Below are 14,079 nucleotides of genomic sequence, written 5' to 3'. Positions count from 1 at the left end.
CTCCTCCAGACCAGCCAACCCTGGGGGCTGTGATGGAGCAGAGCTTTGTGCTGGACACAGGGTGGAGCAGGCTGGCCAGGCAGCTTCCCACAGTGCCCAGAAGGTAAATCCTGGGAGCAGAGTCCCCACTGTCAGCCGGCTGTATCCATTTGTTTGAGATCCCACTGAGTGTGTTTTGCATAATTTGTTTCCCAGAATGAAGTGTTTTACAAGTGTAGCATTTAATCACCTTGCAAAAAAAAAAGGATGAAAAACCACCCCAGTGCCTGTGGCTGGGAAATGGCTGGAGAGGAATGTGGAAAGGGACCATGTGCTCACCCCACCGTGTGAGCAGGGCTGAGACCCCGGGGAGGGGGTGTGTGCTGCTGGGCTGGGCAGGAGAGCTGGAAACAGGGGCACGGACACGGAGGCAGCCAAGGCCAGCATCCTGCCCAGAGCGGGGTGTGCTCCCCAGCCCCTGCCTGCCCTCCCTGCCAGCAGCAGGGCTGATGTGCATCTGTGCACCCCCAGCCAGCTCCACCACAGCCCCTGAAACACAGCTCTCCCCTGGGCCCCCGGCACTCCTCCACCTCTGTTCTCAGCAGAGACACCCCAAAACTTGGCAGCTCAGGTATCCTCCCAGCTGAGCATGGCAACAAGGTGAACCCAAGCAAGACTGACAACACCTGAGCCAGGAAACCACTTCAGGTTCCTGCACAGAGCCTGGTCCTTCCTCGAGGCAGAGGCACTGTGTTGTGATTCAGGCTTGCTGGCCAGCTTCCTTCTTTCTGCACCTGGGGATGAGTCAGGGCTTGTTGGGCCATGCAGGGCACAGTGAGCAGTGGGTGCTCCTGGCCTGCCCTGCGGGGACAGTGGCTGTGGGGTGCTGCTGCTGTCACTGTCATTTATTTTTATTCACAGCAGGTGAAGGATGAAAAAATCAAAGTAATGGCCAAGGATCCAGCATCCACTTGGCTTCTCTTGCCCATGGCAGAGTGATAAATCCAGTTAAGGCATTGCAGCAGGCGAGACCAGCCCGGAGCTCACTGGCTGCAGGAGCTGAGGATGATGCTGGCCCAGCAGCCTGAAGTGTGCTGTCCCTCCCTGTCCCTCCCTGTCCCTTTGATCCCCTGCCGGTGGGGATTGCTTCAGCTGGGCAGGCAGAGCAGCAGGAGCACCCGTGACTGATGAGCTGTGTCTGCTGCTGCCCACACGGGCTCTGAGAGCCCTGCTGACAAACTGAGAGCCTTCTCCTGCTGCAGCCTGGCCCCTGTTCCCTCTTAGCCAGAGGATCTGAGTGCTGCTCCTGCCTCTAGCACAGCAAACCCACTCTGAGAGGTGCTGCTGCTGCTGGGCAGTGTGAGCTGGGGGTGGCTCTGGGTGTGGGGGCTCCCTGTGCTGAGCCCTGAGCAGGGCAATGGGCTCCAGCAGGCAAAAGTGTGACTGTCACACCTCAGTGTCAGCTTCACAGACAGGGTATGAGCCTTGAACTGTGGCTCTGGCAGATGCTGGAGGAGAGCACCCCTCACCCAGCCGTGTGCCCCTCCTCTGGCTGTGAAAAGGTTAATAACAAACAGGATGGGTTTTGCTGTGATGCCTGTTCACTACAGGCTGCTGAATAGGACAGGGGAGGAAACCTTGGGAGCATGGCCTGCTGTCCCTCAGCCACGTGTGGAGAGCAGTATCTCCTGCATGGGGCTGTTCCTGCATGGAGCTATTCCTGCATGGAGCTATTCCTGCATGGGGCTGTCCCTGCATGGAGCTATTCCTGCATGGGGCTGTTCCTGCATGGAGCTATTCCTGCATGGAGCTATTCCTGCATGGAGCTATTCCTGCATGGGGCTGTCCCTGCATGGAGCTATTCCTGCATGGGGCTGTCCCTGCATGGAGCTATTCCTGCATGGAGCTATTCCTGCATGGGGCTGTTCCTGCATGGAGCTATTCCTGCATGGGGCTGTCCCTGCATGGAGCTGTCCCTGCATGGAGCTGTTCCTGCATGGAGCTGTTCCTGCAATATCTCCTGCATGGAGCCTTTCCTGCATGGAACTGTTTCTGTATGGAACTGTTCCTGCATGGAGCTGTTCCTGCATGGGGCTGTTCCTGCAATATCTCCTGCATGGAGCCTTTCCTGCATGGAGCCTTTCCTGCATGGAACTGTTTCTGTATGGAACTGTTCCTGCATGGAGCTGTTCCTGCATGGGGCTGTCCCTGCATGGAGCTATTCCTGCATGGAGCTATTCCTGCATGGGGCTGTTCCTGCATGGGGCTGTTCCTGCATGGGGCTGTCCCTGCATGGGGCTGTCCTTGCAATATCTCCTGCATGGAGCTGCTCCTGTGGAACATGCAGCCAGCTGGCAGAGGGTGGCAGTGGGCACCTCTGCAGGGGCACAGGCCAGCACACAACCCCCCAGGACATGCAGGGATGCAGGGGTGAGGCTGATGTGTGTGGCCCACTCGTGGGTGGAACCTGAGCAGGCACTGACAAGCTGGACATCAACCCTGGGTCAGCCAGGAGACATAAATCCTGGTATTTGGGATTAGTGCAGGTAATTTGTTCTAAAGACAGACAAATCCCTTTCCTGGAGGTGCCTGCATGTCAAGGGAGACGTTCCTTGTCTCCAGAAGAGTTCCTCCAGCTGAACAGCTCCTGCTCTTCCAAGTGAAAGGGACTCTGGAGCTGCTAATCACTGGGCTGCAGGATTTTTTCCCCTAACACTTGTTGGTGATTGCTTCCTCCTCCTCCCTTTTGTGTTTCTGCAACACCCCAGGCTTGGGAAGAACCATCTGCTGATTTGATTAATGGCCCTTTTCTAAAAAAGCAACAGAGACAAATGTCCTCCTGAACATGGCAGAGAGAAATGGAGAAACAGGCTGGCTAATTTTCAGCCATTACTTTGGAACCCAAACTCCTTCCCAGTATCAATTTAGCTATTATTTCAAAAACTAATTAATCTTCACTCAGGCAGCTCCAAGAGACCTCAGTTTAGATAATTAACAGCCCATAGATTATGAAAATTCCTGCTTTTGGATCCCAGTGCAGTTCTTGCCTTCAACAACACTCCTGCTATCATCCTGCTTACCAACTCCTTTCATCAATCCATCACTTTTTTGACAATCACGAGTAAATAATTAGCTGTGATAGATTTTGCTTGCTTTCTTGCAGCTCCATTCAAATATTTTTTTTGTTTGCTTTTTTTAGTCCTTAAATGTTCTTCAACCCATTTTTGAGGTGGTTTTGTGGCTAATTACAGCCAAGCAGAGCAAATTGCTGCTGCTGCCTGGAAGAGCTGGAGAAAGGTTGGATTTGGAAAAGCTGGGAGATAAAGTATGAGAAGGGAAATCCTAGAAAGCTACCCATGGGATTATTTTTCCCTTTTTCAGTCTTGCATGATGCAACCTGAACTTAAAACATGAATTGCTGGGCTGGGGCTGGGCTGACCTCCCATCCTGGCCTCTCTTGCTGTCACAGCTCTGATCCTCCTGCACACCCTGTCCCTGTGAGATTGCTCTCACCTTTCCAGGGTAAGAGGGATTATTTCCCAGGCATTTCCTGGAACTGTGCCACAGGGAGAGAGCCTTGGGTGTGGGAAGGGCACAGAGTGCTGGTGCAGTGAGGCTGTGAGGGGGGGATGCTTCTCCCTCACCATCCATTTCTCTCTCCAGATCTCAGGTTTAACAAGGCCCTGCCTAGGGAAGCTCACTAACAATTTCATTTCCAGGCTGCTGAGGATTAGGAGGCAGCCTGCACAACAACGCTGAGCAGGAACAGGCCCATCAGCTAATTACTGTCCCCATGTCCCCCAGTGCCACCACTGCTGCCCAGCCCTGATTGCTCCCTGTCCTGATTGCATTCCACTGCTGCTCCATCCACAGCTCTTGCCTGGCTCTCAGTGGCAGCTGCTGCTCTCCCTGCCTCCCCCACCTCTGTCAAGTTTATTAATGAAAACCTTATCTGTCTGTGCAGATAATGCTGGGAATAATTAGTACTCAGTGAGCTCTGTCGGGCTCCCCAGCTCTCCCACCCCCCTGCCCTCTTCTCCTTGCTATTTGCAGTTTCCCAGGTGCTTGCTGAGGATGTTTTGGTTGGGTTTTTTTTGGGGGGGGAGGAGGGGTTTAGATCTCCCTGTGCAGTTTTCAGTCTTCCTGGCTGCACCCACAATCCCTGCTTCAAATCTGTGACAGTGGGATTGGTGTCTGTGTTCCCCACCCAGGCTTTAAGCAAAAGCAGTGCCATGGTGGGCTGGAATGGGATGATCCTTGAGGTCCTTCCCATCCCATTCTGTGATTCTGTGGAAGTCACCTGAGTTTTCCTTGCATGTGGGAAGCTGCAGCCAGGTAGGGTGGATGGGTTCAGTCCCAAGAGACCTGGTCCCATCCCTGCAGGGAAGAAAGGGAGAGCCCCACCTCTGCACCAGGGACCTGCCCCAGCTCTGCTCGAGCTCCATCTTCTTTCTTTTTATTATTATTGTGTTTATATTCGTTGTTTCTTGGCTCAAATCTTTCAGCCTGATAAAGGATGACAGCACTTCTCGAGTGCCTGGGATGGCATAAATAATTCTGGTGCTGAGAGAGAGATTTACAGTGATATAAATGTCAGGAGTGAGCCCACTTTGTATTAATGGCCTTATTAGTTATGTTGCTGTAAAATACTGATACTCCAGTTGTTAAGCAGCCATGGCTTTGCTCTGCAGCATTAATTCAATAAATTGGGCCTTTTTGATATAAATCTTAGAGTCTGCTGAGCCCCATTAGAAAATCCTTCATGACGTGCCAGAGATCTTCAAATGGCTTTGGCAGAGGCACACCTGGCAATAAAAAAGCTGCTTTGGTGTGTGAGTGTGGGGTGAAAACACTGAATTGTGTGCCTGGCTCACAGCTCAGCATCTCATGGGGGCTGGGGATGTGGCACAGGGTGTCACAGGGGACCCTGAGCTGTCCCTCCTCCTGGTCCCTGCAGAGGTGCCACTGCTGTCCCATCCTGTCTGTCCCTGCTCCTGCCAAGGCTCTTCTGTAACTCTGCAAACTTTCCACCAGTGAGCTGCAGAGGGAGGGGGGAGAGCACCACGATAATTGAAAATAAATGATGCATTCTATGAAAGAAATGTTCTGGTGCAGCCAGCTTGCTGCAGAGGGATTATCTATCTATCTATCTATCTATCTATCTATCTATCTATCTATCTATCTATCTATCTATCTATCTATCTATCTATCTATCTATCTATCTATCTATCTATCTATCTATCTATCTATCTATCTATCTATCTATCTATCTATCTATCTAGTTATTCTTTCCAGAGTTTAGAGGTACCTGGGAAAAGGGGGCTTGGTAGGAAAGGGCTGGCACTCCCAGGCTGGTGGGGATTGGGTTTCCACCTGTGGTTTGGGCTGTACTCTGCAGTGGAGGCCTCTGGAGTGGGATATGAGCAGCAGGTGGGAGTCCAGAGCAGGAAAAGCATCGTTCTGAGCCATGGCAGAGGTGCCTGGGGTTAACACAGGTGAAGCAAGCAGCCCCTCTGCCCCAGGTGAGTTTGCTTTGAAATGCTCCTCTGGGGAGGACTGACTCTTGACACAGCTGTTTTTTATGGGAAGAGGCTGCATTTTCCTGGGAGATACTGGATTTAACCAGGAACATGAAACTTTCTTCTGCCTTGGATCCTATACATCACTGGCTGACCATGTCGTGGCTCTTATGCCTTGCTAAGACTTATCCTGGATTATTATTTAGCTGCTAATTAATCTTGAGAGTGATGTAAAGGCTTTGAACTGCTGTTTGAAGATTTGAGTGGATGGTTTTTGCTCTTGTCAGAGAAGGAGGGATTTGCAGGTGAGATCCCAGCTCTGAATGACATTAAGTCACTCTGCCCTGACAGGTCGGAATAGCTCCTGACTCCCTCCCCTGCCAGCACCTGCAGGGGCCCTGCAAGACAAATCAAGTCCCCTTGGGAATCAGGAGCACAGTGGGGCCTGGGGAGGGGTGCCAGGCAGGGTGACACTCCTGGGGAGGGGACACTCCCTGTCCCAAGAGCCAGGCACCAGCAGGAGCCTCTGGGTGCGGTGTGGAGTTACCAGCCCAGCCCATCTCTTCTCCCACGGGCGTTTTCCCTGCTCTCTCTCGGTGCTGAAGGACAGCTCAGACATCTCATTAATCACTGCTGATGATGGAGCTGAGGCACCGAGGTCCCGATGGCTGCTGCTTCCCCAGACAGGCATCTTTTGCCAATGCTGCTCCCTGAAAACTCCAGCTGAAAACTGGGGAAAAAAACTGTGTTCCCCTCAGAGCTTTTGGAAGATGCTCCTTCTCTGTTCCAGCCTCTCACTTCTGCCTATGGGGCACAGAATGAGTTGTGCTCTTGCAAACCTGCATCTTTTAAAAATACATTTTTCCTTCCTCCATGCTTATCAGGACTGAGGGCAGCTCCGTGGTGGGTTGATCTGCTGCTGCATCGATCTGGCAAAGGTTGGGAGTGAAAACCCCACAGCCTCCAGACGAGGCCATAGATCTTTTAGGATGCAGTTTTCCCAAACTCTGTCCATCACAAAGCAAACAAACACCCCCAGCCTGGAGGCAGCTGGCTCGGGGGTGAGCGTGGTTCACTGGGTGAGACCCAGGCAGAGCCCCAGCGGTGCCAGAGGCAGCTCCAGCCCTCCCAGCTTCCAGTCAGGGCTGGGAAGGAAACAGCCTGCTTAGGAATCAATCATTTGACATCTGCTGTCAGGCTTCTGACACCCAGCCCCTCTGCTGCGGACCCCGGCAGGAAGCCTGGTGGATCTCAGCTTGTTTTGGTCTTAATCTGACCTGGTTTTGTGATAATGTCATCATCCATCACTGCCTGGGGTTGTGGGCAGGGAGGTTAAACTCCTCCCTCACACTCCAGCGCTCCCCTGCCACTGCTTTATCTCTGCAGAAGCTGCATTCGAGTGCCACTCACTTTGTTATTAATTTCTTTTACACAGAGGCGTTTCAAGTGCCTGGGAGCGGGGCTGGAGTCACGGGGAGCTGCACAGCTGCAGTGCTGGAGGGCAGTTTGGGCAGCCAGCCCCTCCAGGGGCACAGAGCTGAGAGCCTGCTGGGCAGCCCCACTCCTGCATGCTGAAACAGCCCGTGGAGCTGCCTCTGGACTGCAGGACTTCATCCTCAGCAGCTGCCCCGGCTGGATCAGGGATGGGACTGCATCACCCTCACATCCCACGGAGATCTCCTGCCCAGGGGCTCGGGGCACCCCGCTCCAGCTCAGTGCCAGGGCACATCGGGGTGTCCCTGCACCAGGGGATGTCCTTGGAGAGCCCAGTGCTGCGTGGATTCCCCGTGCCTGCAATCCCCAGCGAATCCACCCACAGCATTCCCAGCTGGAGAAAAGCTGGTGCGGGGCCAGCAGCTCCTGGGAGGGGGTCCTGAGGTACCCCAAGGCATCACTGTTCCCCCAGCCCACCCTGCCACGGCTGTGCCGGGACCCTTCCTGGGGGTTTTATGTGCGTCTAATCTGCTAGTGAAACTATATTGCAAAATGTAATAAACGGGAGGTTTAATCAAACCCAGCCAGCCAGCACTGATGGAAACTTGGTGGTGGAAGAAAATATTGCATTTTTGTTTATCTCCCCTTGTGCTCCTGGGGCCATGTCCTGACTCTCGCGGGGGGCTCCTCGTGCTCGGTGGCACCGGGGGGCACGGGGTGGATGTGGGGCCACTGCAGTGGGGTCACTGCCAGCCCCATGCCTTGGCCAGGCTTCCCAGCAGTGGGATCTTCCTCCTGCCACTGCTCTCAGCCCCTTTCTCTCCAGGAAGAGGGTCTCACATGGTGCCCCCGTTCCAGGAGCTGGTGTGGGACTCAAGCTCTCCATCCCACATTTCCTATCACCTATGCTGGCACCAGGATCTGGTCTGAGGATGTCTCCAGGTTTTGTCTTCCTTAATCTTATGCATCATGTGGGAGGGTTAAGCATCTCCCCAGGCTGGGAACAGCCCTGCCAAGGGTGGAAATGAGGATAAAACCACCCGGCTTCACTGGCTCTGAATTAGGGGCAAAGCATCCCAATATCCAGCCAGTTGACATGCCAGGGAATGAGGAGAGACTCCACATTTCCGCTGTGCATCCAAGCCCTGGGAACGCACCGGATCCCGGAGCCGCGGCTCCGCTGCCGCCTCTCTCCAGATGGCTTTTCTCAATGAAGCCTCTCCCAGAAATAGCCGCGCACTCCGCAAATAGCTCCTCTCCCGAGCAGAGGGGGCAGCGCGGCCGCAGCAGCGCCCTCCGTGTCCCCCCACCCTCCTGAGTGCCCCGGCACTGACCCCGCTCCTCCTGCTCCAGGGAAATGGGATGTGCCGGGATGGCTGGCACTCAGCCAGCCCCGGGCATCCCACAGCCCCAGGGAGGGGTGGCTGGTGGCTTCCAGGGCAGGGCAGGTGGCCCTGGGGACACGGCACATGGCCAGGCGTCACCACCCGCAGCTGCTGTGCCGCCTTATGGCCCCTTTTTATTTGCTTATTGTGATATCGTAAAATGGGCGAACACAATCTTCTCTGTAGGTTTAACCAATTTATTAATAGTCTGCGATGTCAGTAATAGCTCATCCATAAATCTGATCTTAAGAATTTATGGGGCAAATATTCCGGCGCCGTATTAAAGACACAATTCAGAAATGCCTGTAAGTAGCAGCTCGGCGGCAGCAGGAGAGAGTTATCCTGGGGGAGGGAAAGGTGGGGAGCTCAGCCCACCGCAAGGAGCCTCCACAATCTTTGGAAAACAAATTATGTCAGGACTGCCCCCTCCACTCAAGAGGTTCCTGTGGCCCCCAGGGGTCCCATCCCCGCAGGCTCCCGGCCCCCCCAGCCCAGTTTTCCCCCGGGGACCCCAGAATCTGCATCACCCCGTGCCCAGGCCAGGGTGATGGTATTTACCGCTGAAGTGCGCCGGGTGTAATTGCTAATCAGAGTCAGGCAATCAATGCACGCTGCCGTGGCTGGGGAGGGGCTGCTTCCCTGCTGAAGGTGACTCCTGCGGGAATTCAGATTTAAAAATAAAGGCGATAGTCATCAGCAGTTCATTAAATTGGCATCGGGCTCATTTGCACTCGGTGAGGGGATGAGGCCGGGGTGGCTCTGCCGCCTCCCTCGCTCCGGTGTCCGCAGGAGGCGCTTCCAGTGCCTTGAGGCTCCTGGAAGCCCTCCCTGATTTATTCCTCCTGTCCCGGCGCTGCTGCAGCCGTGAGTCAAGAGTGCGGCGCATTTCAATGCAAACCACCATTACCCGTCATTAACAGCTCTGCCACCACCCTGCTGGGACAGAGTGGCCCCGCAGGGATGCGCGCCGGGTGTCCGCGGTGGCCCAGGGCTCTCCGGGGCAGGTGACATCCTATTGTCCCTCGTGGGACAATCCCAGAGCTGGGAGGGGAGGCCTGGAGTGCAGGGGGGTGCCGTGGTGCGGGAGGGATGCAGGGACAGGCACCACACGTGCCAAGGATGCTCGAGGGTGGGATGGGATCCGGTGGGGGCTGCAGGGCCTCTGTGGACCCATCGTTCCCAAAGATGGACCGTCCCAGCGGGGCCCAGGTGCTGTTTCCAGCAGGGTTTCCCATCCCTGAGCGTGGGCACAGGCAGCAGAGTGATGCCTCTCCAGCTGCCCCAAGTCCTCCATCACCTGCCAGGGAGAAAAGTGGCTGCAAAACCATCCCACAGCATCGCTCCCTGCTCCACACCTGGCCTGGCTGTTCGTGTTTCCCGTCATCAGCCCAGGAGGATGCAGCCCCTGTGCTCCTCATGAAGTGCCAGCATGAGCAGAGCTGTCACTCTTTTCTTGTCACTCTTGGCGATGCTTCTTGGAGGAGGGAACGGAGTGAGGCACAGCAGCTTTGGCAATGGTGTTGATTCACGGCTCGTAATTTAATTAAGAGAGAAACGAGATCAAAAGGGGACAGCATTAAAAAATAAATCAGGTGAAGGGAGTGGAGTTCCTTGCTTTAATTACAGCGTGGATTTGTAACGGAGAGAGACTCAATCACAAAGGAAAGAAAAGGTGTCAAGTGGAGAGACACCTTCATTGCTGCTAACGGGGAGGGGATGGTCGGGCTGGGTCTTGGTGTGCTGGAAACCTCCAACCTTCCCAGTGATGCTGGCGGTGCCTGGTGTGTGCAGCCCAGGATCCTCGGGATGCTGGGCAGTGAAATGGGGTGGACGGGCTGAGAGCCGTGGGGGCAAACAGCTCCGGGCCGGTGACCACGGGCTGTGCCACCAGGGACCGGGGCCGGGCTGGCAGCAGCCCGACCCGTACAATAATTAATTCTCCTTTGATCATCTGCTGTGTAAATCATCAGTGGCCAGGAGTTAATCATGCATATGAAATGCATCCTTCTCCTGCCGTAATGAGCGCTGAATCGTGACCGGCATCTGTTTACTCCTGACACTTTCATCTTTTTGACAGTCTGAACAATCAGTTGTTTCCAATAATCTCCTTTTTATTCTATTAAATATACATATATACACGTCTGAGAGCAAGCATCCTTTTACTCCATACTCCTGCTCCCAGCCTCGTCCCCCGATCTTTGTTTTTTTTAGTCTCAGGCAAGGATTTGTTTTTGGGAGCAGCTCGAGGGCTCTGCAGGTACCCAGCCCCTCGCTGTCCCCCCGAGGATGATGCTGGTGGCAGGACTCCTTCCTCCCCAGCTGCTGCGAGGCTGGAATTTGCCCAGCAAACGAGAAGCCTGTGTGAGCGTTTCCGCCTCCATCTACCTGGAACAAACCGCAATTAATCCGCCGGTTGCGCCGCCAACGCAGTGTTGTAATTGGATTAATTAGAGCGGAGCTGGCGGCCGCACTGGGGAGGTTTGGCCCCGGCTGCAGCCTCCTGCAGAGGTGGGATCCGTGGGATCCGTGCCCGAATCCATGGGATCCGTGCTGGATCCGCTGCACCGGCAGCACGGGGCGTGAGCCGCCCGCTAATTGGGGTTGATGAGGCGTGCCCTGGTTAGCGGGGCCGTGAGAGCAGCAGGAGCAGGGGGCCTCTGGGTGTGCTCTGCCATCAGCCCAGGGAGCCCCAGGAGCAGCTGGGTGGGTGTTAAGGGTGTTAAGGAGTCACTTTCCCCATCACCCCTGGCTGGCTGGGCAGTGGGTGGTGTTGCCTCTGCCCCAGGATTTGGGGAGAGGCACGGAGGGAGGTGAAAGGGGATTGTGAGTCCTGCAGCAAGGCTGAGTAGGGCAATGCTGGCCATGCTGGACCCTGCCCTGCTGCTCCTGTGCCAAGCCTGGCTCCTGCCCATCTGCCTGGGGACAGGTCTGCAGGGACGTGGTGCCCCTAGGAGCATCCCTAAAGGCTGTGGGATGATGGCAGCCCTGCTGTCCCTGAGCTGAATTGGGTCTAACCTGGCTCAGCTGGAAACCAGTGGCCACAGGGGATTTACAGCAATTGCCTAAATCAGCTGGAAAAGCCCTTGGGAGAGGCAGCAATTCCTGTGCTGGGGGCTACAGGAGCACTGAGCTGCCTGCTGGTGCTTTTGAAACCCTTGGAGCAATCCTCACTGGAGCAGGGCCTTCCTCAGCTAACTGCTACCTCAGAGCAGTAAAAACCACCCCCAAATTGATGGGAACAGGCTCTGTGCCCTAAACCATGTAGGATCCATGGCTGTGGGACTCCATCCCTGCTGAGGGGAGCCAGGACCCAGCAGTGCAGCACCAGCCCAGCTCAGGAGGTGACACAAGCTGGTAGACGCAGCCTCTAGGTATTCTATTCCTCCCTTTACCCAAAAGGAAGAACAAAATCCCACCAGCTCCTTCATTCTCCAGAAAAATTAGGGTTTGTTTTGTTGGTTTTTTTTCTGGGATGCATCAGCCTCCCCAGGAGGCAGCTGGGTGAGGTGTGGGGTGCAGCCTCAGCACTCTCCAGGTAACTGGGGGCTGTGAGATGTCCCAGGAAGGGCACCAGAGCTGCTGCAAGGGGGAGTGGGGGTCTCTGGCCAAGCACAAAGATTTTCCCAGCCCTGAGCTCATCCAAGCTCCCAAAAACAGGGAACAGAACTTTTCCAAGATCCAGGCACACCCAGATACCCCCAAAACCTGTGGGAGGTGTGGGGCCTTTGCCCCACCCTGGCTGGAAGATCCCATTGTCCTCAGGGATCTGCTGTGACTTTTGGACGAGCCCCAGGAGCTGTCAGCTCTGGACCCAGCTTGCAGAGCAGCCTGGATGGTGACAGCAAGGTCAGCAAGATTTGGGGCCCCTGGACATGTCCCTTGTCACATCAGTTCCTGCAGCATACTTGGCTGTAATTTAGCCTGGTTTAATTGTGCTTAAATTAGCCACAAATGGAACAGCACTGCAGCTGCTCTCAAAAATATATATAAAATTACAGCACACTAAAACATTTTCACGTTTCATTAGTGCATCTTAATGGGAAGTGTCTGCTCCCCAAACTCTCTGTTTACTCTCCAGAGCAGTAAGAGTTTACACATTAGCAGTTGTGCTGCCCATTAACGCTGCAAAATGCTCCGTGTGTTTTGCAGAGGCAGTGCTGCTCCTCACACGGATGGGGAGCTTAAAATTTTGGGGAGTGGGTGCTGTCCTGAGCTCTGCACGGGTGGGAGTGGGCTGAGCAAGGAATCCCACACGGCAGGAGGAGCCCAGAGCCCCTTTCCTGGATGCTGCTGCCTGTCCCCCAGCTTTATCCAAGCTCCAGCTTTCTCCCAAGCAGGGTAATGTCTCCAATCCAAATCGGGAAGCTTTTTCAGTGGAAGCAGCATTTTAGCAGAAGCCTATTTAACGCTTAGGCTGACGCCCTCGAGTGCTTTATTTTAAAGCATTTTTGTTCTTCTCCATTATCAGTAATAGTCTATAAAAGCCAAAATGCAGCACTTTGCTCCCTCCTGCTCCATCCCTCCCGTGGTGTGGGCAGACCTGCATGGCAGGGGCTGAGGAGGCTCCTCTGTCCACGGCTCTCACTGCCCCAGCATGGTAATCCAGGGGAAAAAAACTCAGTGAGAGGTGATTGCATGGGGTCAAACCACTTGTCCCATCATTGGTCTTGGGCAGCATCTCCCTGGGGGCTCATATCGTGAAATGAGGATCTGAATCCAAAGTGAAAGGGTGGGGATTGTCCCTTGTCCCACCCCCACCTTATCCAGATCTCAGCTTCCCCAGGGAGATGGACTTTTGTGCCAAGGTGGGCAAGGAGGGGTGAAGGGTGAGCTCGAGCAGTTTGGGGAATTCAGACCTTCTCCTGCCCCTGATTTGGCTCGTGGGTTCAATGCAGGGAGATGCTGGAGGAAGGGAATCAAGAGCTGGGCTGTCGCTGGGAGCTGGGGTGAGCCAGGAATGGAAACATCTCAGCGCTGGCTTGGAGGAGGATGCATATCCTGTGTCTGACCCGTTTCCCAAAAAGGCAAAAGCTCAATGCCTTCCCTTTCTGCAGCCCAAACTGTGCTGAGCATCCCCAGACTCCCGAGCTGGATGCTGGGGTCCGGCCGAGCTGTCAGTAATTACCCCGAGAGGCTGCGGTGCTGTTGCGTGATTGCAGCTGCTAATTGCCAGCGGGGAGGGCAGCGGGAGGAGAGCAGCCCTGCTCTGCCGCCTCCGGGCCGCATCCTCGGGGCTCTGTCACCTCCTGCCGCTGCCTGCGCCCCGCAGCCCCGCCAGGAGCCCTGTCTCTTCTGCTGGGACACACGTGGCTGCGGGCTCTGTCCCCTCCGAGCGCGGTGCCAGCCCTGGGTGACCTTTCGGCGGTGGCACTCGGGAGCAGCGGCTGCGCAGCTTTGCCGCATTGTCCCCGGGGGCCGGCTCGCCTCCCCGGCCACTGCCACTTCCCAGGGGAAAAATCATATTTTCAGCTCCAACCCTCCATCCCCCTTTCCAGTCTGGAGCTTTTTTAGAGCCAAAGGGAAGGAAAGGACGTGGCCTGGCTTCCCTGCCTCCCTCTGCTCCTGTTCTTTCATTCTGCTCTTCCCGGCGGCTGCCAATGGCTTTGTCTGGGAATGCTCGCAGTGTCTGTCCCTTTTTGTCTTGTGCTGCCTAAATATCCGGGCCGAACGGTTCGGTGGGTGAGCAGGGAGGGAAAAAGGCTTTTGTTGGAGTAGAGCCCTCTCCTGCCCATAGAAAAGCTGGGAGGCCAGCACAGAAAGCA

The sequence above is a fragment of the Erithacus rubecula genome (genome assembly GCF_903797595.1).
Source record: "Erithacus rubecula genome assembly, chromosome: 19".
NCBI classification, from domain to species: Eukaryota; Metazoa; Chordata; class Aves; order Passeriformes; family Muscicapidae; genus Erithacus; species Erithacus rubecula.
The sequence above is the reverse complement of the archived record's forward strand: the minus strand, read 5'-3'. Positions refer to the sequence as shown.